Source organism: Balaenoptera borealis, assembly GCF_965194805.1.
Source record: "Balaenoptera borealis genome assembly, chromosome: 11".
Taxonomy (NCBI): Eukaryota; Metazoa; Chordata; class Mammalia; order Artiodactyla; family Balaenopteridae; genus Balaenoptera; species Balaenoptera borealis.
In genome coordinates this window covers 107,709,611-107,732,042 of record NC_138868.1, presented here as the reverse complement: position 1 = coordinate 107,732,042, position 22,432 = coordinate 107,709,611, and the positions used below count along the sequence as shown (strand labels likewise).

Sequence of the window (22,432 nt, the reverse complement as noted above, 5' to 3'; positions counted from 1 at the left end):
TTGTTAACTTAAAAAAAAAAACTTTGTGACTTTATAAAAATGATTCTGCACTGAAATCATCTTCTAGGACATTATTATTATTTTTTTAAATAAATTTCTTTATTTTATTTATTTATTTTTGGCTGCGTTGGGTCTTCGTGGCTGCGCATGGGCTTTCTCTAGTTGTGGTGAGCGGGCTTCTCATTGTGGTGGCATCTCTTGTGGCGGAGCATGGGCTCTAGGTGTGCGGGCTTCAGTAGTTATGGCACGCTGGCTCCGTAGTGTGGCACGAGGGCTCTAGAGCGCAGGCTCAGTAGTTGTGGCGCACGGGCTTAGTTGCTCCGCGGCATGTGGGATCTTCCCGGACCAGGGCTCAAACCTGAGTCCCCTGCATTGGCAGGTGGATTCTTAACCACTGCGCCACCAGGGAAGCCCTGGACTTATTTTTTCATTCCCAGTTATGTTGTTAAGATTCCTGCATACTGCAGCACGTAGCTGTAATTCATTTGTTTTGACTGGACTATAATGTTCCATTGTGTCTTCATGTGACTATATCACAGTTTATTTATCCACTCTTGGTGTCAACAAGCATTTGGGTTGTTTCCAGGTCTTTGCTACTATGAGCAGCATTACTATAAACTTTGTTATTTATGGCTCTTGGGTTTCTCTTGGTTGTGTTCCAGGAAATGGAATTGCTGAGATACAGAGTATGGGATTGCTCAACTTTCAGAATAATGGTGCACTCTTCTCCTAGGTGATTGTACCAAACAAATCTGCTATTTATTACCTCTCTATTGTGTTTTGAATTTTCGGTGACCATATTTTTCACTTGTAAAAGTGTTATGTAGTTCTTCATCGAATTTGCTTTTACGTTTCTAAACTGTCTTCCACTGTCATTGTGGTTTCCATTCCTTCATTTATCTGTCTAATCAGCTTAAATACCCATATATTATAATCTTTTTCAAGTTGTGTAATTGTCTCCAGTTACTGATGTGCTGAGTCTGCTTGTTGCATCTGCTTTACATCCATATACACTCCCCCACCCCATGGTCGTTTGTTTCTTCATATGGTTTATAAATTCTGGTTTTGAGCTTATCTTCAGCACAACATTTTCCCTCTGGGAAGATCCTGTCTATTCTGATGTAAGTGTCTCTACAAAGTTAGTTTCCAGTTGCTTCTACTAAAGCCACATGGATTTCAATGGTTTAAGATGTGTCTTTATGTTGTGTTGATGCTTTGCTTTGGAGTTCCTGTCTGTATGTACAGGATGTACATATGTCTGTATATACATCTAGAACCCACACCCTCACAGGGCACAGGTCTGGAGTTTTACCTTCTCATAAATGACTTTTTTTTTTAAACGCCATCAAAGCCTCAAATGGATGTCAAGATTCCTTGCCACTTCCACAGGTTGATGGATGAAATTTTCCTAATTCCCTTTCCAGGGACTGGGAAACCCTTCAAGTCACTGGGCTTTATGAAGGGGATTCATTTACAGTTTCCAAATGTATGCATGCCCAAGACCAGTTACACCATGCCAGTATAAATATGAAAATCAGTCTGCAGTCCCTGGGACCCATATGCAGGCCTAATAAACTGTTTGGCCATTATGATATTAGCTCCCACTTCCCATTCTCCCTAGGTTTGAGTTCTTTCCTTCGTTTTTTTGTTTAGCTGGCGTATCTATGTGTAGATGAAATAAGGGAGAAAGCCCAAGTCAGTGCAGGCAGGCTTGCTGCTAGAAATTCTACTGAGATATATACATATCATATATATACAGATAGATAGATAAATATATATCACATATATTTATATATATAAATTTAATTTTTATTTTATTTTGGAGTATAGTTGATTTACAATGTTGTGTTCTACTGATATATTTTTACTAGAGCATTTATGTCATTCTTCCTTGAGTTTTTGTTAGTTGATTAACTCAGGTCTCTCATGCTGAGGGCAGGCTCCTTGAGGGCAAGCCCGTTTTACTCATCTTCATCTCCTGCCCACATGTGACTTTCGCAGCAACACATTAACACTTAATACACATTCAAATATAACTGTGAAATGCCGACGTAATGAATGAACACATGAGTGAATGACGTCACAGGCCAAATTCACTTTCCAATAAAACACCGTTTCTACATTTCATTCAAAGAACTCCCAAGGTATAAAAAGCCAGAGACTTGTTCAAGTTCGTAGATGATCAGTCCAGGAGCACGGCAGAGAATTTGGGAGTCCTGAGCCCTGGATAGCTGACAACCGGCCATCTCTACTCTCCAGGGAGAGCGAGAGGCCGGGACGGCTGCCGCATGGAGGCCTGCGCTGTGCGTTTTCCTGGATTTGTACACTCCCGTTTCTGTTTCAGACGGAGTGAGCCAGGGCTCGTGAAATTTCAGGAGTGAGAGCACCTCTAAGAAAGAGGCAGAACACAGTCAGCGCCGCTCCACCTGAAACACGCCTGCCGGTCCTGTCGCGACCGGGGACCTGTGACGACCCAGAGCGTACGTTCTGAGTGAGGACGCGTGTGCGCGTGCTCGGGCCACGTGCGTGTTACCCCGGTTCCCGCTCCACGCAGTCTCGGCACTTCCCAAGCGCACGGGAGCTCTTTACGTGCCCGGCTCCCCTACTAAACTAAGAGTTTCTCGAAGGTGGGTACTATGTCGTCGTCATCTTTGCACGCTCAGTGCCAACAGAGTAGATCAGATTATGAAAGATGAAGCCTGGGACAGGACCCGCCCAGACGGCCCAGCGGCTTTTCCGGGCCAGGGTCTGTGTCTCCCGGGTTAGCCCAAGTCTCTGAAGAGGCAGTGTCCCCCTTGCTCCTTGCTCAACAAGAAGGGCAGAGGTCAGACCAACCGCCTCCCTTCTTGCTTAGCTTAACTCTCTATCAGCTTCGTACTGGATCTTAAGCAGACCTATTCCCACCTGCTTATTTGAACGCGAGAACCAGCTTGCGGCTTCTTCATGAGGTGTGTAGCAATGGTGTCCCCAGATAGCTTGGGGTGATGAAAGAAATCGGCTTGGGAGACACGCCTCCCTGTTTGTCTTCTCAGCCTTGGCAGTGGAGTGGGCCCCAGTGCAGCTCTGCCCCAACCCTGGCCTCCCTGTGCCCAGGGCTACAAGGGACTCAGAGGTGCTGCTTCGGAGTGTGTGAAAAAGAGCAAAGGGAATGTGAGTCAGAGAAATAATTCCCGGACCAACCTCACCCTAGAATTGTTTCATTAAAATGGGGAGCTGGAGGGGGAGAAAGTCTTTTGCCAAAGTCTCCACTCTGTTCCAACTTGCCTTTGACGTGAGGACTCAGCAGACCCAGGGCTGACGAACCGAGAAGGGCTTGATTTACAGAGCCTTCCTCTGTCCCGGGAGGACATCAGCGTTGTAAATGGAGGCTCTAAAGTGTTTGTGAACAGTGTAAGCCGGTCCTGCGCCTCCCTCTGCCCAGGACCCCAGAGTAAATTTCCAAAAGGAGGCAGGACAGAGAAAAAGCTCCTTCTGTTCGGGTGCCATTGGGTCTGTTGGACGAAGAGCCGGACCAGTCGCTGGGTTCTTCAAGGCAGGCATCTCGAGTTTCCTGCAGCTCCTGGGGTCTTCCATCAGTCCCAGGGGGTCTTCAGGGGTCTTCCATCAGTCCCAGGGGGGCGTGCTGTTTAATGATAGGAACCTCGAGAGGCAGCTCCAGCTGTCACAGCATGGCCCTAACGGCACAAACATCTGAGTTCCTACAGACTTTTTTCAGACGGTCTGCCCAGTGATACAACCCCAGCTCGCTTCCCTGGACCACTGCAGTGTTCCACATGCTTCCCTTACAGTGGTGCCTCCAGAATTTCTATAGAAGAGGGTCTTACAGGCCCCAATATTGCAAATGGAGGCCAGGGCATTTGTCTTAAAGCTGAGCTTTCATGAACCATCAGAAAGGAAACAAACCTACAAGCATGATTAATGAAAAAATATATACTTTGTTTATATCAATGAGATACTCCCTTGGGTTTTATGGACATGAAATTTGGGATTTATTTTTTCTTTCTTATAGTCAATCAGTTATTCCAGTTGTATTTTATAGCATTTGCTTTTGCTTAGTTTCTTCCTTCTAGATTATTCTGTGACCTCATTGGCCTGAGAGCTTAAAATACATACCTTGTGATTATTTAGCTGAAATTCACTTATTTATTTGCTGAATTAATTTGTTGGGACTTCAGGTAAAGGTAGGTAGTATTGGCCCTGCAAGTGTTCCTTGGCTCCTTGGGGTCCTGGAATGAATGCAGTTGTTTAGAATTAGCCTGACTTCATCTCTAGTAGAAGCACAAAGGATCAGATTGTATCCAAAAAAGGGAGGTTTTTCAATAGTATAAGGGAGCAAGTCACCATTCCTCTCCAGATTTCAATTTTCTATAAAATGAAGAGGTTGGCTTAGATGACTAAGGTCTCCTTCTGCTAGCTCTATCTAGCTATCCACCCTTCCATCCTCAGCAGATTAGGTGATGGGGCCTATTACTCAGGTTATTTTCACCTCTCCCATCTATTGACTATAATCCTAGTGTGAGTTCTTTTGTGTCTCCCCAACCTCATGTCCTCCAATTGCAAAGCAGGGACATTTACCTTGGTCTCTTTTCTACCCACAAGCATTGGCAGGGAACCTCAGCATCTCAGGCAGGAAAGGTGATTGGCCCATCCTTCCTGAAGAATCTCCAGAGCATAGCCAAACAGGGAGGAAGACCCACACCAGCACAGGTGGACACTTCCTTCCTGGGGAGAAGGAAAACAACAGAGAAGGAGAGTAGCTCAAACACGGGGCCACCCTCAACCACCCAGACCACAGCTCTGGCAGCAGGGCTCCACCCACCCGTCCCCATGGGATCTTGGTCACTCTCACGTTTACAGTATTGGAGCAGGAAGGTCTGCCAAGATCATCTCAATAACTATAATTGTGGAAGATGATATAAGCTGTGTTCAATCTTCATTAAGTTTGAGGCCATCTTTTTCCTTCAATGGTTAATCCAAAGATTATCTGTTAAACGCACAAACTCAGAGCCAAACCAGCTGAAATAAACAGATGTGGCACCTTCTCTCTAAGAGTTTATAATCTAAACTAAAGAGCATCAGCTCGCAATGGGGAGATAAATCCTGGACAGCCTTAAAGAGCATTGAGTCCAAATTTGATATTGATTATCTGGCTTCTGACGTACCCGGGATGGGGTGAGGACGGTGGGTTTCAATCCGGGGCAGTGCTCTCAGCACTTTTTGTGTGTCGGACCCAAGGATGTGACTCACTCATCCACTTAGCAGTCATAAAAAGTACACAAACAATTCAGCTTCAGTCATAACACTCATTGTACGGACCATGTTGAACGTGCATTGCCAGGTAGTTGTGATTTTACAGGAACTTGGGCACTGGTGCCCAGTGAACAAGGAGAATATCTATCAAGCTCAATATCATCAGTGTCATTAACATAAGTGTTTTCAGTGGTCATAGGATAGATGTGCTGAACTGTGGGTTTTCAACTGGACATCACTGACATCCCCTTCTGAGGTCTTCCTGCCTCGTAGAAGAGAAGCTGATAGCTGCATTTCCCGGAACCTCTTCTCTGCCTGGTTCCAGGAGGGATCATCCAATGCAAAGCACTTACAGGAGGAAGGGGGAGGAGAAGGAGGGATCATTATTCTCCCCCAGGCAGATGGAGGCAGGTACACAGAGAAATGCAGGGTTCAAACCGCTTTCAGATAGATTTTCAGAGAATCACCTGTGTTATGCTATAGGTGGAGATAGCTGGTAGAAGCATCTCAGAGATTCATAAGTTTTGTAGTTGCCCAGGTCAGCTCTTGGGGATCACATGCTTCATTGCTGCAGGCTGAGAGCATTTACAATGACTTTTTTGATCTTTGCTTCCCCAGTGGCTGCATAAACCTTACTTTCCCGTCTTAAAACTCTTAACACTTGCAACATACACAGTGGCTTCTATTTTTCTGATAAAACCCTGACTAATAGAATAAGTAATTATTTAAAAATTTAAGGTAAAATTAGGAAAAACAGAATGCAGAATGGATGAGAGAAGTATATTGTGTTATAGGAACACCCATAAAGGGAATCTAATCCAGAATTGGGGAATGGAGGAGAGAGACTTCCTGAGAAAGTGGCCTCCAAGCTGAGACTTGAAGGATAAAACTGGGTTAGGTAGTCAAAGTGCATGGGGTGGAGGAGATGGAGGTTGTCTTCAATTTGTGCAAAGACCCCTAGGCCCGAGGGGGCCCAGAGATAGGCGCCCCATTTGTTGGGGTGATGGTAGGTGGTGATCGCTAAGAGCAGAGGAGAGATATTACAGGGTTTTTAATTGTAGAGTTTATGTCTTCAAATGATCACTCTGGTTGTGGGGCCGAGAATGGATTTCAAGAGAGCAAGATTAAATGTGGGGAGAGCAACAGCCAGCTGTTGTAAGGGTCCATACACGAGATGTCCATAGCTTGGACTTGGGTACTGGCAGTGTGGATAGAGAGACGGTGACAGATGCAAGAAATGCTTAGTAGGTGCCTGGTGGATGGGTTAGAGAATGGGAGAAGTCAAGGAGGACTCATTTTGCATCTATGGAAACTGAAGTTTAGAGGGATTACACAGCTCACCTCAGGTCACATAGCTCGGAAGCAGTGGAGTCAGGATTCAAACCTTAATTTGTCTAACTCTGGAGCCTTTGCTTAACTAAAAGCTCTATAGCATACACAGTCACAGATAGTCAAGTTTTTAAAAAGTAGTTAGAATGAGGTCCTCACGGCACACGAGATTACCATTTTACATTAAGATAACACATGGGATAATGGTCTCTTCATCTCTTATTCTATTCTACATTACTTCCTAGTTGATTTAACTCATTTTCATAAGTTTTTCCTCTATATTTAAAAATGTTGTAATTAAAGGAAAAGGAAGAGGGAAATAAGATTTCTTCTCCTCACTAAAATTTTGGTTTCAACTAAAGAAAAAGCAAAAGGCATTTCTGTTTTATTTTTTTGAGGTACATAAATCTGTAACTTCAGAAGTTCTGAGAGGCTGAAAAACATAACCAGCTGTCGTATTTTGTTTGCCAAAATGACTAAGGTAGTGTGTAAGGTTGGGAAAGCAGTAAAATAATTATCCCATACTGCTCCCAAACACCCACCTCTTCTGCTTTATGGTAGATGTACTTAACAAGCCTGAAATAGTTGGAAGCAAATACTGACTTGCCCATGATTCTGACTCCTATCTATTTGTTACTGAGTCTTGAGCCTCCATCTCTAGAACAAACCTCTGCTGAGGACACTCTCAACCGTATGACTCAGGCTCCTTAAACTTTCTGTGTTCCAGCAATCTCACTGCCCCACACTGCTTTCCTTCCTGAAACCTTCATCATCCACGTCTGCAAAACCAGACACTTAAAAAGTTATTCTAGAGTCATTTCTCCCCTATTTCTCACATCAAATCAGCCACTAAATCTGATGATGTACCTCTTAAATACCTCTTTGTTTTTTCCTTTCCTCTCTACTTTCACTATGGCTGCATTAATACAGGCTACTGTTTCCAAATTCCTGACAGATAATAATTTTTGTGAGGCAGAAACAAGAAATTGGAATTCCCAGGAATTCCCCAAATCACAATTTATTCTGTATTTTTTCCATAACACTTCACTTATGTGTTTTTAAATAATAAAGATTGGCCACAGTAATAATAGACAATGAATAGTTTTTCTGTGATAGGGTTATACTAAAAGTTTGAAAGGTTTTCTATGAAAAAAAAAGTGTAATAATAAATGCTTGGCTATTACTATTGTGAACCAAAATATTGTGACAAAATTACATGTTTCCATAACATGTAAAAATGACCTCTACCTGATATAGGCATTTGATAGTAATTAGAAGGTAAAATTAGAAGGAAACATTAACACAGAATAAATGTCAAGTAAAAATCATTTTAAAAATCCAAAGATAATATCACAAATATTTAATATTTAAAACTTACTCTTAAAATAAAATTGTAAATCACACAAGCATGAATTTTACTATCCAGTAGTGAAATCTTAGTTTTAGGACAAGCATTCCAGATGTAGAAAAATGTCTTTCATCTCGTGTTAAGGTTCGTGGAATTGGTTGGTTGAGGATGTGTTCAAAAGCATCTTCAAATTGGGCGATTAGTGAACATGTTGCTTCAGATCAGGTCATTTCCTTTTTTAGTAACAAAAATATTTTGTCTGTTTGGCCTGGTTTTTGTTTTGCTTTTCAAATAGACGTTGCTTTTTTAAATTTGAATTTTAGATCAGTTTCTGGTCTCTTATTGGACCATTACATAACAACATTAATCTGTTTTTCTCATTGTATGTCTTTCGTCAAAATATTTGCAAACTGTAACTTAGGGTGAATATTTAAACACTAGAAACACCAATGAACATTTTGTAACATTCAAATAATATAACATTCGTATCTTCTAACAAGGTTAACAGGACTTCACAGAATTATTTGCCAAAATTGCCCACTTAGAGACTTATTTTGGCCTCCAAAACTTGTTATTTCTTAGCACACCACTCATAGAATTTGTATAAAGTAAATAATGCATATAAGCCTTCCCTGGTGGGCAGTGGTTGAGAATCTGCCTGCCAATGCAGGCGACACGGGTTCGAGCCCTGGTCTGGGAGGATCCCACATGCCGCGGAGCAACTGGGCCCGTGAGCCACAATTGCTGAGCCTGCGCGTCTGGAGCCTGTGCTCCGCAACAAGAGAGGCCGCGATAGTGAGAGGCCCGCGCACCGCGATGAAGAGTGGCCCCCGCTCGCCACAACTAGAGAAAGCCCTTGCACAGAAACGAAGACCCAACACAGCCATAAAAAAAAAAAAAAAAAAAAAAGACTTTAATAATGCATGTAAACGTATTAATATTTATTTTATTTCCAAGAACGACATCATTATTAGCAGACAGAGCCATGAAAACATACTTACACCAGTGCCAATAGCCAGAAGCAACGCTGATTGCCTCTCTCTTACCTGATGCTCCTGCCCTGGTTCCCAGAAATACCAAGTTTAATATTCAACTCTGCAGCTCACTGTTCCCTGCTCTCGCTTTTGCCTTGATGTTGAGTGGATTCCTTTGAGCCAGTAATGTTCCTATGTTAATAGTTAAGCTCTAATTCTCACGGGAGAATTATACTACTTTCTCTCACTTTTCTCTGATTTCTCAACTGATTATGATTATTGTTTTTTTTTAAATTATTAATTAATTTATTTATGGCTGTGTTGGGTCTTTGTTTCTGTGCGAGGGCTTTCTCTAGTTGGCGGCAAGCGGGGGGCCACTCTTCATCGCGGTGCGCGGGCCTCTCACTATCGCGGCCTCTCGTGTTGCGGAGCACAGGCTCCAGACGCGCAGGCTCAGTAGTTGTGGCTCACGGGCCTAGTTGCTCCGCGGCACGCGGGATCTTCCCAGACCAGGGCCCGAACCCATGTCCCCTGCATTGGCAGGCAGATTCTCAACCACTGCGCCACCAGGGAAGCCCATGATTATTGTTTTTTTTAGGTTCAGGATTTAGCCCTCAACTGGAAACAGCCCAAATGCTCATCCACGGGGGAATGGATAAAAAATTGTGGTATATTCATACAATAGAATGTTAGCCGTAAAAAGGAACATGGATGAATCTCAGAATCATTGTGCTAAATGAAAGAAGCCAGGCAAAAAAGTATCTAGTGTGTGATTCCATTTATGTATAATTTCAGGAAATGCAAACAAGTTTATAGGGACAGAAAGCAGATCAGTGGTTGTCTTGGATTGAAAAATGAGGAAACTTTTGGAGGTGATGAAAGTGTTCCTATTTTTACTGTGGTGATGGTTTCATAGGGTTATACACAGGTTAAAAGTCATCAAATCATACACTCTAAATATGTGTAATTTGTGCTATGGAAAGTTATATCTTAATAAAGTTGAAAGGAGAGAAGACAGAGTGAGAGGTTGAGAGAAAGATGGGGATGGGGGAAGAAAAATGTTTTCTTTACAGAAGGATGCCAGCTGATATATAAATATATTTTATATATATATACACATATATATATAGGATGCCAGCTGATATATATATATATATATATAATACATATATATATATGTATAAAATGATGGAATTACAACATCACTATTTTGTAACTCCTCAGTGTAACCACTTACGCAAGGGAGGATTATCAATGAATGCTAAAACAATCAAGTGAAAGATATTTACTTGGTCTTAAGGAATCCCTCCATAGATAACTTTTTAGTTAGAAAGGAGAAAATGTGCCTTTACAATGGAGAAATCTGGCAATTACTAACTTAACCAAGGAGATGAGCTTGGCATTACCCACAATATACACCCATCTCCTACATGGTGTTCCTACCAGGAATGTTTAAGATGAATCTAATGATGGAAAAACAGTCAGACAAATCCAGAATGTGGAGCTTATTGCAGACAACAGGCCTGGGCTCTACAAAGGATTCAGTCAAATGGAGAACAGAAGGCATGGGGAGGGAATATCTAGGTTGATAGAAATTATGGAGATATAATGACCAGATGCCATCCATATATATATATATATAGTTTTTATTGAAATATAGTTGATTTACAATGTTGTGTTAGTTTCAGGTGTACAGCAAAGTGATTCAGTTATACGTATATATACATAATCTTTTTTAGATTCTTTTCCATTATAGGTTATTACAAGATATTGAGCATAGTTCCCTGTGTCATACAGTAGGTCCTTGTTGGTTATCTGTTTTGTATATAGTACTGTGTATATTTTAATCCCAAACTCTTAATTTATCCCCCCTTCCCCTTTGGTAACCATAAGTTTGTTTTCTATGCCTGCTAGTCTATTTCTGTTTTGTAAATAAGTTCATTTGTATCATTTTTTTAGATTCCACATATAAGCGATATCGTATGATATGTCTTTCTCTATCTGACTTCACTTAGTATGATAACCTCTAGGTCCATCCATGCTGCTGCAAATGGCATTATTTCATTCTTTTTATGGCTGAGTAATATTCCACTGTATATATGTACCACATCTTCTTTATCCATTCATCAGTCGATGGACACTTAGGTTGCTTCCATGTCCTGGCTATTGTAAATAGTGCTGCAGTGAACATTGGGGTGCGTGTATCTTTTCAAATTAGAGTTTTCTCCAGATATATGCCCAAGAGTGTGATTGCTGGATCATACAGTAACTCTATTTTTTGTTTTTAAAGGAACCTCCATACTGTTCTCCATAATGACTACACCAATTTACATTCCTACCAACAATGTAAGAGGGTTCCTTTTTCTCCACACCCTCTCCAGCATTTATTATTTGTAGACATTTTGATGATGGCCATTCTGACTGGTGTGAGGTGATACCTCATTGTAGTTTGACTTGCATTTCTCTAATAATTAGGGATGCTGAGCAGCTTTTCATGTGCCTGTTGGCCATCTGTATGTCTTCTTTGGAGAAATGCCTATTTAGATCTTCCGCTCATTTTTGGATGGGGTTGTTTGTTTCTTTGATATTGAGCTGTATGAGCTGTTGCAATATATATATTTTGAATAGTTCCTAAATCACAGGTGAAAACAGCTAGAAAACATATACTTGGCACAATCCGGAAAATTTGAATATTACAACATATTATTGAATTAATGTTGATTTTCTTAGGTGTGATAATGGTGATGTAGTTGTATAAAAAATGTTATTGTTCTTTGGGAATGTGTTGAAATATTTGGGAGTGAAGTGTCCTGATATGTGTAGCCAATTTTCAGATGATTTGTAAAAAAAATTATATATATATATATGTATATGTGGGCGGGGGAGAGAGGTGGGAGGAACAAACTTGGCAAGAATTTAACAGTTGGTGAATCTTAGTATAGGTTTAAACATTTTCAAAAGAAAAAGAAACAGGACTTCCCTGGCAGTCCAGTGGTTAAGACTGCGCTTCCAATACAGGGGGTGTGGGTTTGATCCCTGGTTGGGGAACCCACATGCTGCGTGGTGTAGCCAAAAAAGAAACAAGCAAACAAAAAAAATTAAAAAGTTCTAAAAAAAATAAGTAAATTTACTCAACAATCCCTACCGCCACCACCAAAATTTCAGCTGCATGCTATTTGAAAAGGACACAACTAAAATGCAATGACACAGGTTAGAAGTAAAGGGCTGAATAAAGATAAACCAGCCATAAACTAATTTTTAAAAGTTGCTGTGTAGCTCCTTTAATGTCACACAAAATAGATTTTCAAAATCAAAAAGTAGTATTAGTCATAAAGTTAATACAGGATAAAAGGAAAAACTATTTGCCAGGAAGATGAAACAATTGAAAACTTGTCATGTGTAACTTGCAACGCTGAAGGGAGCGCCTTTTTGCTCCTGGCTTCCGTGAGGAGAGCTGTTTCTGAAGCGTGTTCTGAACCTCTCTGTGTCCCCTGACTCGCTCGCCCGTGGGAGCAGCGTGTCTGGCTGGTACACAGACGCCGATAAACCCATGTGGAGTCCAGCTTGGCCTGCACCTTCTCCCTCATGGATGCAGCTGCCCTCAGGGAGCGTGGGTTCCACTTTTCCTCAGGGGCTCTGCTCCTCTGGGGGGAGCATTGCCCTGATCTAGAGCTGCCTGCAGCTGGGGCTGGGGCTGCCTGCCTTTTTGGGGTTCATCCACAAGCCCATCTGGTTCTCATACTAAGACGTGTTCCACCTTAGCCTCTATCAGCAACAAAGGTGATATTTCGACCTACATCTTCACTTTTTATTTCTCAGTGTATCCAGACCCAGGTAGGAAAGAGCATTTTATTTATTGGAGGCCTCTTCAGAAACCCCAATAGCATGCAATCACATAGTGTTAAAAATATGTAGAGAGAGCAAAAACGTACAGAACTATGAGGAAAAATTCAGAAATCCATAATTATGTTGGAAAATTTAGAACAGTACAGGTGATAAGTTTCATCTAAATGATAGAATAGAGAACTTTGCTCCCAACAATTAGAGAATGCACATTTTTTCAAACATTCTGGAATATTTATAAAATTTTATCATGTCCTAGGTCACAAAGCAAGTTTCAATGAAAAAAAAAACCGAATTATATAATTAGACCAGATTGTCCAAGCACAATGTAATTAAATATGAAATTAATAACTAAAAAATAGACAAACCTCACCATTCTCTTACATTTGGATAATTTAAGCACACTTCTAAATAATCCATAGTTCAAACAAGAAGTCCTAATGGGTGTTAGAAAGTATTTATAACAGCAAAAATGAAAACAATAACAGTCAAACCTGTCAGCCACAGATAAGGCAATAGCTAAAGGAAAATGTGTAATAAGAAGGAAGATTTAAAAATTAAAGAGTTAACTGGCCAGTTCAAGAAGTTAGAAAAGTAAAATAGAAGAAACCCCTCCTCCCTTCAAATCAGGAATTTTGATGGAATTTCTAAGGTGAACCTATTTATATGGAAGGGAAAAGGGCCAAGGATAGCTTTGACAATTTTAAAGAAGAGCAAGGAGGGGAAATTGACTCTTCCAAACAGAGAGGTAAAAGATAAAGCTACACATAATTGTACAGTGCCATATTGGTGCAAAAATAGATAAATAGACTAGGGGTTACCACTGGCCTGTGTGCCAAATCCAGCCCATGGCCTGTTTTGTAAATAAAGTTTTGTTGAGCACAGCCATACTCATTAGTAGCTTTTGAGCTGAGTAATTGTCACAGAGACTCTATGGCCCACAAACTATAAAATATTTGCTGAGTAATTGTGACAGAGACTCTATGGCCCACAAACTATAAAATATTTACTATCTGTCCCTTTACAGAAAATTTTGCTGATCCTTGAAAAAGACCAGTGGACCAATAGCATTTCAGATCAATTGGGAAAGAATGAAATATTCAATTAGTGGGTTTGGACTAATTGTTTATGCATATGGGAATAGATAAAAGTAGATCTCTTCTTTACACCTTACCAAAAAAAAATTCTGGAAGGATTAAAGACCTAAATGTGAAAAATTTTAGACAAAAATTCATGCAATATCATATGAACTTGGGATGGGGAAGAATCTCATGATGTATAAAAAGCTTAAACTATAAAGTAAAAGACTGATACATTTGATTACATTAAAAATTGAAACTTCTGTACAATAGAAGACTCCATAGATGGACTTAAAAGACCAGTTACTCACAGGGAGGTAAGATTTGCAATGCACATAGCAGAAAAAAAGGTGAGTATCCAGAATATATAAAGAATTTCAAATCAGTAAGAAAAAGACAAACAACCCAACAGAAAAACACACAAAGGGTATTTCTGAACAGGCAATTCACAGAAGAGGAAACCTGGGTGGGTTATAGAAAGATTTTTACTTCATTAGTAATGAGGAAAATGAAAATAACAATGAGATATAATTTCACAGGCATCAATTAAAAAAATTTAGTCTGATTACGTTAAGTGTTGATAAGAATGTGGGGAAATCAGGTTTTATTTGTTGCTGGCCGTGGCATATATTGGTTGAACCAGTTTGCAGAACAACTTAGTAATACTTGGTAAAGGTGAAGATGCACAAACCCTGTGACCCAGTAATGCCCCTTCCAGGGATCTCCTCTTGAGAGCTGCTTGCCCAGGTGCCCAAGGAGACACGTACAGCATGTAAAGTGGCTTTGTTAGGAAGAGAAAAAAATTAGAAACAATCCATTTGCCTAACATTAGGGAACTGTCCACGATTTTACCCAGGGTAAGGTCTGGAGGTTAAATTGGAGAACCAGCACTGAGGTGTTATGGGAGCCCCGGGAGAAGTCCTTATGGGACACAAATCAGGGAGTGATCAAGTGTTCCTGCTGGAGCTGGGGGTTGGTCTCATTAAAGGAGACGATAAGAGTGTGTTTTGAAGCATGAATAGGTGTTTGAAAGTTAGAAGAAAGACAAGACAAAGCAGAATAAGAAAAGGGTGGTCCAGGGGTTCCCTGGTGGCACAGTGGTTAAGAATCCACCTTCCAATGCAGGGGACACGGGTTCGAGCCCTGGTCCAGGAAGATCCCAAATGCCACGGAGCAACTAAGCCAGTGCGCCACAACTACTGAACCTGTGCTCTAGAGCCCGCAAGCCACAACTGTTGAAGCCCGTGCACCTAGAGCCTGTGCTCCACGACAAGAGAAGCCACCACAATGAGAAGCCCACGCACCACAACGAAGAGTAGCCCCTGCTCGCTGCAACTCGAGAAAGCCTGCATGCAGCAACAAAGACCCAATGCAGCCAAAAAATAACAAAACAAAACAAAACAAAACAACCCACAAAACTTCATGACACTGATTTAGCAATGATTTCATGAATGTGACACCAAAGCATGGGCAACAAAGGGAAAAAAATTGCTTAATTGAACTATATCAAAATCAAAACATTTTTTTATAAGTAAGGCAAATCATTTATTTTTAGGATGAACATTTCTCAGTTTTGGAGATTTAACTTTTCTGGTTGTAATCATTTCCCAAACTATTACTTATCAGCCATCAATATTTTAACCTTGAACATTAGGAGTCAAAGTAGTCTGTAGAATTAAAATAATCCTGAAAAATAAAATACCTAGAAAAAAATTGGGATCTCATCAGAAAAGTCATTAAGTATTGGGAAGCTGTCACGCTCGTAGTGGCAGATGTATGCTTTCCAAAATTCTGATTTTTGCTTGAAAGATCCATTTTTTTTTCACTTTGCAACAAACATTGTCAGATATTTTCCTTAAAGTGACAAGCTCACTTCATCAATTTTAAAGAACATGCCTGCCAAATACCCAAGTCTGAATAACCACAGTTTGTTTGTCAGTCATGCTTTCAAATAAAAATGGTGTTAGTGTGTGTGGGGGAAAGGCTAGTTTAGCTTGCAACTCAAGTTATCACACCAATGCTTTTCTCTGAGACAACCATCATACTTTGGTACATAGCAGAATTGCTTTATGTGTACTTTGCATGTTGACACAGAATATTAAAAAGATGCTCATTCCAGGGCTGAGATTAATAAAATTAATATTTTTACTGCTTCATCAGGGACATTAAATGAAACTGGCTTTTCTCCTTTCTGGGAGTGCATAGTGTTAAGAATACAACTACTAGTACATAGTACCATTTGGTGCCGTGGCCTTAATCTGTGCTAAGGCACCTTCTGTTTTACCCACCATCGCTTTTGCCCCATCAGTGCAAATGTCAACACAGTGAAAAGGGTAAATAATGTCTTACTATTATGATGAAAATAGTTCTGACCTTGTGGACTTCCTGAAAGTGTCTTGGGGGTCTCATACTGAGAACTGCTGGTAGAGGGGATGGAGAATATTGGGGAGGAACATGGTCAGATTTGCAACTTGGGGAGATCACTCTGCCGGCAGTGTGGAAGATGAGCTGGATGAGATAAGTGTGGAGGCAAGGAGACTATGGCAGTTTCCAGGAGAGATGATGAGGGTCCTGACTGAGGACAGAGGCTGTTGGCATATAGGGAGCATAGGAATAAGAAGAGTCACAGGTCCAGGGTGACTCTCAGCATCCATGATTGCACAGCAGGATTCGCTGAGCTGGAAAACACAGGAGAAGGAGAGAGTGGGGACACAGCAACTAGAGTCCAGCTTTGGTTAAGTGGACACTGAGGTGGTGTCCACAGAGAGTTGTCTGGAGGGAGCTGATTATACAGATACTGAGATACATGTCTGGCAACTAAAATCAGAGGAAAGGATAAAATCTTGGAGGATTAGTCCAGTGCCTACAACACAACCTACCTAAAGTCAGGCTTTAATGCATAGGTAGAGAAGGAATAATACAAAAGATAGAAGAATCACAGGAGACTGGTGTATGGAAAGCAAAAGAGTGTTTCCAGAAGGCAAAGCTCAATGACCGCAAATGCTACAGAGACCTAAGAACCAAAAGGAGTCCACCGAAACGTAAACTCTGAGAAAGCCTTTAGGCCACTGTATCTGTGGGCCGGAACAGTGCCTGGTTGGTTCAGAGTAGATACAAAACAAAGATTTGTTGACTGAATAAATGAATGACTCCATTGGATATGGCCGCTGAAGGCCAGTGATCACCTTTATCATAGTGGTTCTGCGGGTGTAGAGACACAAGCCTGGCAACTGTGGATGGAAAGTGAGTGGAAGGAGAGGGTAGTGTGCATTTTTTTTGAGGAGCTTGGTTATCAAAGGAAGTGAAGAGTTCAAGGGAGAGCTTGCACCTATCACAGGGTGAGGGAAGGCTTGTATTGAGTTAGGTCAATTTTTTTTTTTTTAAGGATGAACGAGACTTCTGAGTATGTTTTATCAGCTCTGGGGAAGGAGCCTTTAGGAAGGTATAAAGTTGGCAAGCATGATGAATTCTGATCCTTTATTCACAACTCCCTGTCTTCTGCAACCTCCTTAGTCCCCAAAGCCACAAGTGGCTTGAAGAAATAGATGTTCTCCTTGAATCAAAGCAGATTTTGGGCAAACTTTGGGCTGTGCCCATCACCCACAAGGAAGGCACTGCTGAGAAATTATGCCCTCTCCTACTATCTTCTTTTGTCCTAGCACCAGACTGTAACTGACCTCCATCCTTCGCAGTCTGGGCCTCTCGTGCGTCCCACCGAAGACGCAGACCAACATCTAGTCTGAATCCAGCCCTGAGAACTACTTTCAGCCCTTCCGGAGTGCCTTCCTCTCTCCTACCCCCAGGCTCCTCCTCCCTCTCAGCTGGCTAAGTGCTGTTCACGCTCCAGCTCTCCGTGTGGTAGCCTTCCCTCCCTGCGCCTCTATCATAACACCCATCACAGCAGATCGTGAATTCCTACTCACAACCCTCGCTTCCCCCACTAGGCTAGGAGCTTTGTGAAGGTAAGTACCACATCTTGCTCCCTGGGGGTCCTCCACACCTAACACGGAGTAAGGCTCACTAAAGGTGTGCTGTACAAGTGAATGAACACATGGGTCTGTTCCTTATCCTTTTTCATCCTGACGCTCTTCACAGAGGAGGAAGCAGACCCAGGCGAAGCAGCAGACTTAGAAACGGAACCCAAAGAGTCACTTTAGGTTATATGCAGTTCCCCTCAAGAGTCTAACGTTCTCTTGCTGCAGATTTAGGCTGTGAGCAGCCTGCAGATTTGGAGGCAGTAAAGACAACCTCATAATAACCATCTATTAAACTTCAAAGGGAGAAAAAGTTAAAACTCGAATGGATCTAATTGCTGGCTGCCATAAATTGGTTCCTGGGCATTATAACTGGTTTAATAGTTGGTCTAGATACCCTTGTGATAGGTGCCATATATAAATACAAACACACAAGAGATGCAGAGATAACCGACAGAGTCTGTGACCTAGTGAAGTCACAGCTCTGTAGCCTGAAGGGAAGAATTTTATCTGTTCGGTGTGTTTGGCATAATTATCTGTCACAAAGTAGCCAGAAATGACTCTCTTGTTTAACAATTACATTACCTAAAGCCCAGAGTCGAGAGAATTAGTATCCTGGGCTGGGTGTCAGGATGTCTGGGGGTCATACCAGGCTCTGGAGCAGCCAGCTGTGTGCCCCCAGGCCAGTCACCTGTCTCTATTACTCAATACACTTGTTATAATACTTGGGCTTATGCATTCACTTATTCCTTAATTCAATATATATTTATTAAGCACTTACCGTATTCCTGGCACAGTGCTAGGTACTGGGAGTACCGAGAGGGAATAAGACGAAGTTGCCGACCTTATTACAGTCCACCATGAGGGTGATGCAGAGAAACTGAAGCCCCGGGCATGACAATGCCTTTGAGGTATGTCCTGGTGCTGTAGGGGGACAGGGAAAGGAGTAAGTGGGACTGCTGGAGAAGATGGTGAAATCTTGAGAGGGGGAGGTCTTTGAACTGGGCTTTAAATGATTAGCAGGAGTTTGCCAGGCAGAGAAGAAAAGAAATGCCGTTCAAAATAATAGGAACATGGTATCAAAAATAAAAATGTTTCAGGAATGGTGAGTGTTAGGTGGGTGTAGTTAGACTATAAGGAACTGATCGGTGTCAGTCTTGGGCAGGCGTCTGGGTATTTTCTCGTAGGCTATAAGGCAGTAGTTCTCAAATGTGAGCGTGCACCAGCATTACCTGGAGGGCTTGTTAACACAGATTGCTGGCCCCTCCGCCAGACTGAGCAGGTCTGGGGCGGGGCCTGAGGACTGGCATCTCTAATAAGCTCTCAGGTGTGGTAGATGACCTGGGAGGGAAGATGGGTTCAAATCAGGCTGTATCTTACCCTGATGGCATGGTATTCCCCAAGTCAGTTTACCTCCCTGAGTCTCAGTCTCAGTTGCCTCCTTGGTGAAACGACACCTGCCAAGCAGCCTTTCTTCTGCCGACTGCATTAAATGAGAGAATGTGTGTGTCAGCTCTTCGGATACACCAAGTGCTATGAGAAGTGCTAAAAAAATACGTATATGTACACACACACAGATACAGACATATCTTTTAGTACCTCTTTTAGCACATTGAAAACTCCATGAGACTTAATGAATCCAAGAGGTTTGTCAAGACTGTTGGATGGGGACTTCCCTGGTGGCACAGTGGTTAAGAGTCTGCCTGCCAATGCAGGGAGACACGGGTTCAAGCCCTGGTCCAGGAAGATCCCACAGGCCGCGGAGCAACTAAGCCTGTGCACTACAACTACTGAGCCTGTGCTCTAGAGCCCAAGAGCCACAACTACTGAGCCCGCATGCCACAACTACTGAAGCCGCGCACCTAGAGCCCATGCTCCACCACAAGAGAAGCCACTGCAATGAGAAGCCTGCGCACCGCAACGAAGAGTAGCCCCCGCTCACCACAACTGGAGAAAGCCTGCGTGCAGCAACGAAGACCCAACCCAGCCAAAAATAAATAAATAAAATTAATTAATTAAAAAAAGACTGTTGGATGGTTGCTCTGTGTGTGTGTGTGAGAGAGAGAGAGAGAGAAGGGGGGAATCAGATAGAATATGTCAGAGTGGAAAAAGGAGGCTGATGTTAATTCCATTTTTACCTTCGAGTTCTGGTCTCGTTTCCGATAACATCTTAGAAGATTTCTTAATTAAAACAGATCAGCATTTAGAAATCTTCAGCTGGGAATTTCTCCTTGCTGTCAAATAAAAATCCTTTCTGGGTCCCTTAGGGACTTCCCGGGTTCTCTGGAATATTTGCACTGTTCACAAGCCTAGAAACAGGCAGTACTGATCGGGCTCAGACTGAATGCACCCGAGCCCTTTAAACAAATGAACATCTAGCCAGTCCTAGAAAACCTTTGCTTAACCTTGGTGTAATTCTCCACCTCCACGGTATTGACAGGCCAGGTTTAAAGAGCTCCTTTAACTAAATATGACTGGTTTCCCTTTCATCAGGAAGGGCCACTCGGAGGCTGTAACATGTTATTCCGGAGTGCGTTGGCAGGCACACCCTGGAACGGCAGGCTATCAGTTTACCCACAAGTGAACAATTACCAGGGTGGTGTGGTTAATCGCAGCAGCTTCACCATGGAAAAAGAAAAATAATACCCTTCCCATCTCATCCCAAGGAAAAGAAAGGAGACATCTACCGATTTGTAAGAGGATAATTTCCTAATTAACCCATGAAAGTTGTTATTTCTGGTGGGTCCTTAAATCAGGTTGAGAAGGGTGAAATCTGACCCTTTAGTGATGAAAAATGCTATTGTAGGATTAGGTTTTCACACAGTGTCTCCTACGGCTTAAGGAAGAAGTTGCTAATTTCCCCCATTAGCTGTGGAGGCAGCCGGTGTGGGCAGAGGAAGGTCCACAAGTGGAGAGGCCTGAGCTGGGGCACTTCAGGTTGGCCCCAAGGTGATTGTTTAATTACTTGGGAAAGCTTCCTCCTGAGCGTGAGGAAGCCCCAGCACATTATATGACTCATAGCATATTAACTTCTGAATGTTTTAGAAATGAAGCTTGCCTCAGTTTTCAGCTACCATTAAATTCCCCTCGAGGCATCTTGTGCAAAAAGGAGGGGTGTTCTGGCAGTGATTACCAAACCATAACCAATTCCGAGCCACACACGGGGCACTTCCAGAATGTTGCCTACTCCTCAGGAAAGAAACTAACATTTCTGGAGGACCCACCAGGTGTTCTGGAATTTTTTCTTCCACCATCTATGTCCTTGACTCTTCTCAGCAACCCTGTGAGAGTGCAACGGCTGCTATTTTAAAGCGGGGAAAGTGAAGCTCAGAGGCTAAATACCCCAGTGGAGGAGCTGTGCGCAGCCTCGCCCCATCGTACCATTTGCTTCCAGAAGGGGGAGGCCCCCCGGGGCAGCGTTCTACTGGCAGAGCTCGGCTCCTTTGCTTTCCTGTCTGCCCCTCTCTGACTGCGGGGGGCTAACAGGCCGGAGACGGGGAAACAGAGAGGTCAAGGGGAGAAGGTGGCCGAGTGGGAGCAGGGAAGGAAACCTGGCACCCCCTGGATGTGGAGAAGGGCTGGGCTGGAGGGAGAGCCAGGGCTGGTACCGGGAAGAATAGCCAAGCAGGTGAAATGCGGCTTTGTTCTCACTCTCTGCAGTTCCAGAAGGCCCTCCCGCCACCCCCGGGATCCAGCCATTAACTCAACAACTATTTATTAAGCGCCTCCTAAGTACCGGGTACCGTAATGGGCACTGGGGATACAGTAGTGAACAAACGCGAATCGCCCCTCAAGGAGCCTACATTCTAGGGGTTTCTCTCCAGGGGCTTCAAGCCGTCTTGGGCCGCTTTGAATTCCCTAGTAGGGTGCCCTTCCCGGTCCGCTTTACACGTACGCGCGCACACGCCCTGCCCCTGCCTCGCAACCCTCGCTCGTGCTCACGTGCACGCACGGCTACGCACATGCACCGACACGCACGGGCTCACACGTGCGCGCTCGCGCAGACACGCACACGCGGACGCACACGGCCTGTCGTGCCGCCCCCCCCCCCCACGCCGAGGGCGCAGCGCGGAGTTGCGGGCAGTGGACGCGCGCGTGCGCAGGAGCCGCGCATCCCGCGGCCGCCGCGGAGGGTCCCTTGCGCGGTGCGGACGCCGCCGCCGCCGCCGCCGCCGCCGCCGCCGCCGCCGCCGCCGCCGCCGCCGCCGCCGCGCGCTCCCCGGCGCGGGAGGAAGGAGGCCGGCGCGGAGCCCCGGGAACCCGAGTCCCGGCGGTGCCCTCCGGCCGCATAGCCGGGCTCCGCGCTGCGGGCAGCGTCCTCGGACACCGCGGCCACGCTCCCTTCTCAGCGATTCCGTCTGGGCGGCCGGATGGGAGGAGAGGGCAGGTGCGCTGAGCCGCGGATCTGCGCGAGGCGCGGTGGGGAAACAACTATCGAGCGCTTTGGGAACAGCCTCGGCCCTGGGTCTGTGGTGGAAACTTGGACTCGGGGCCCTGAAGGCTGGCCGAGGGCACTTTCAGGGGGTGCGGGGCGGGTGCGTTAGCTGCTGCTTCCTTCCAGCGCGTCTCAGTCCGTGGTTTGTTTCCCACCCGAGCAGCCCCCGCGGCCCCTGCTCACAAACACACTCGTTTCTT

The 22,432-nt window shown here is 43.7% G+C and overlaps 2 long non-coding RNA genes across 6 annotated transcripts in view; one reads left to right on the top strand and one right to left on the bottom strand.

Annotated features, from left to right (window-relative positions):
• On the bottom strand, positions 1–18,669 carry LOC309606259. 3 transcript variants are annotated; one of them, XR_014231737.1, is made up of 3 exons: positions 18,579–18,642; positions 4,114–5,598; positions 1–3,622 (listed from the first exon to the last, which is right to left on the bottom strand). It is a non-coding gene; the product is annotated as an uncharacterized lncRNA (long non-coding RNA). The 3 variants fall into 3 exon arrangements; XR_014231738.1 differs by having other exon boundaries at positions 1–4,226; positions 4,576–5,598; XR_014231736.1 differs by lacking the exons at positions 1–3,622; positions 4,114–5,598 and adding an exon at positions 15,951–16,501 and having other exon boundaries at positions 18,579–18,669.
• The window catches only part of LOC309606253, a 101,714-nt gene continuing 97,910 nt past the window's right edge, over positions 18,629–22,432 (top strand). The window contains exons 1-2 of one of the 3 annotated variants that reach the window (XR_014231718.1): positions 18,629–18,708; positions 19,406–22,184. This is a non-coding gene — a long non-coding RNA (uncharacterized lncRNA). Of the gene's footprint in view, positions 18,709–19,405; positions 22,185–22,432 lie in introns of those variants that run through there. The other 2 variants (XR_014231719.1, XR_014231720.1) reach the window with 2 other exon arrangements.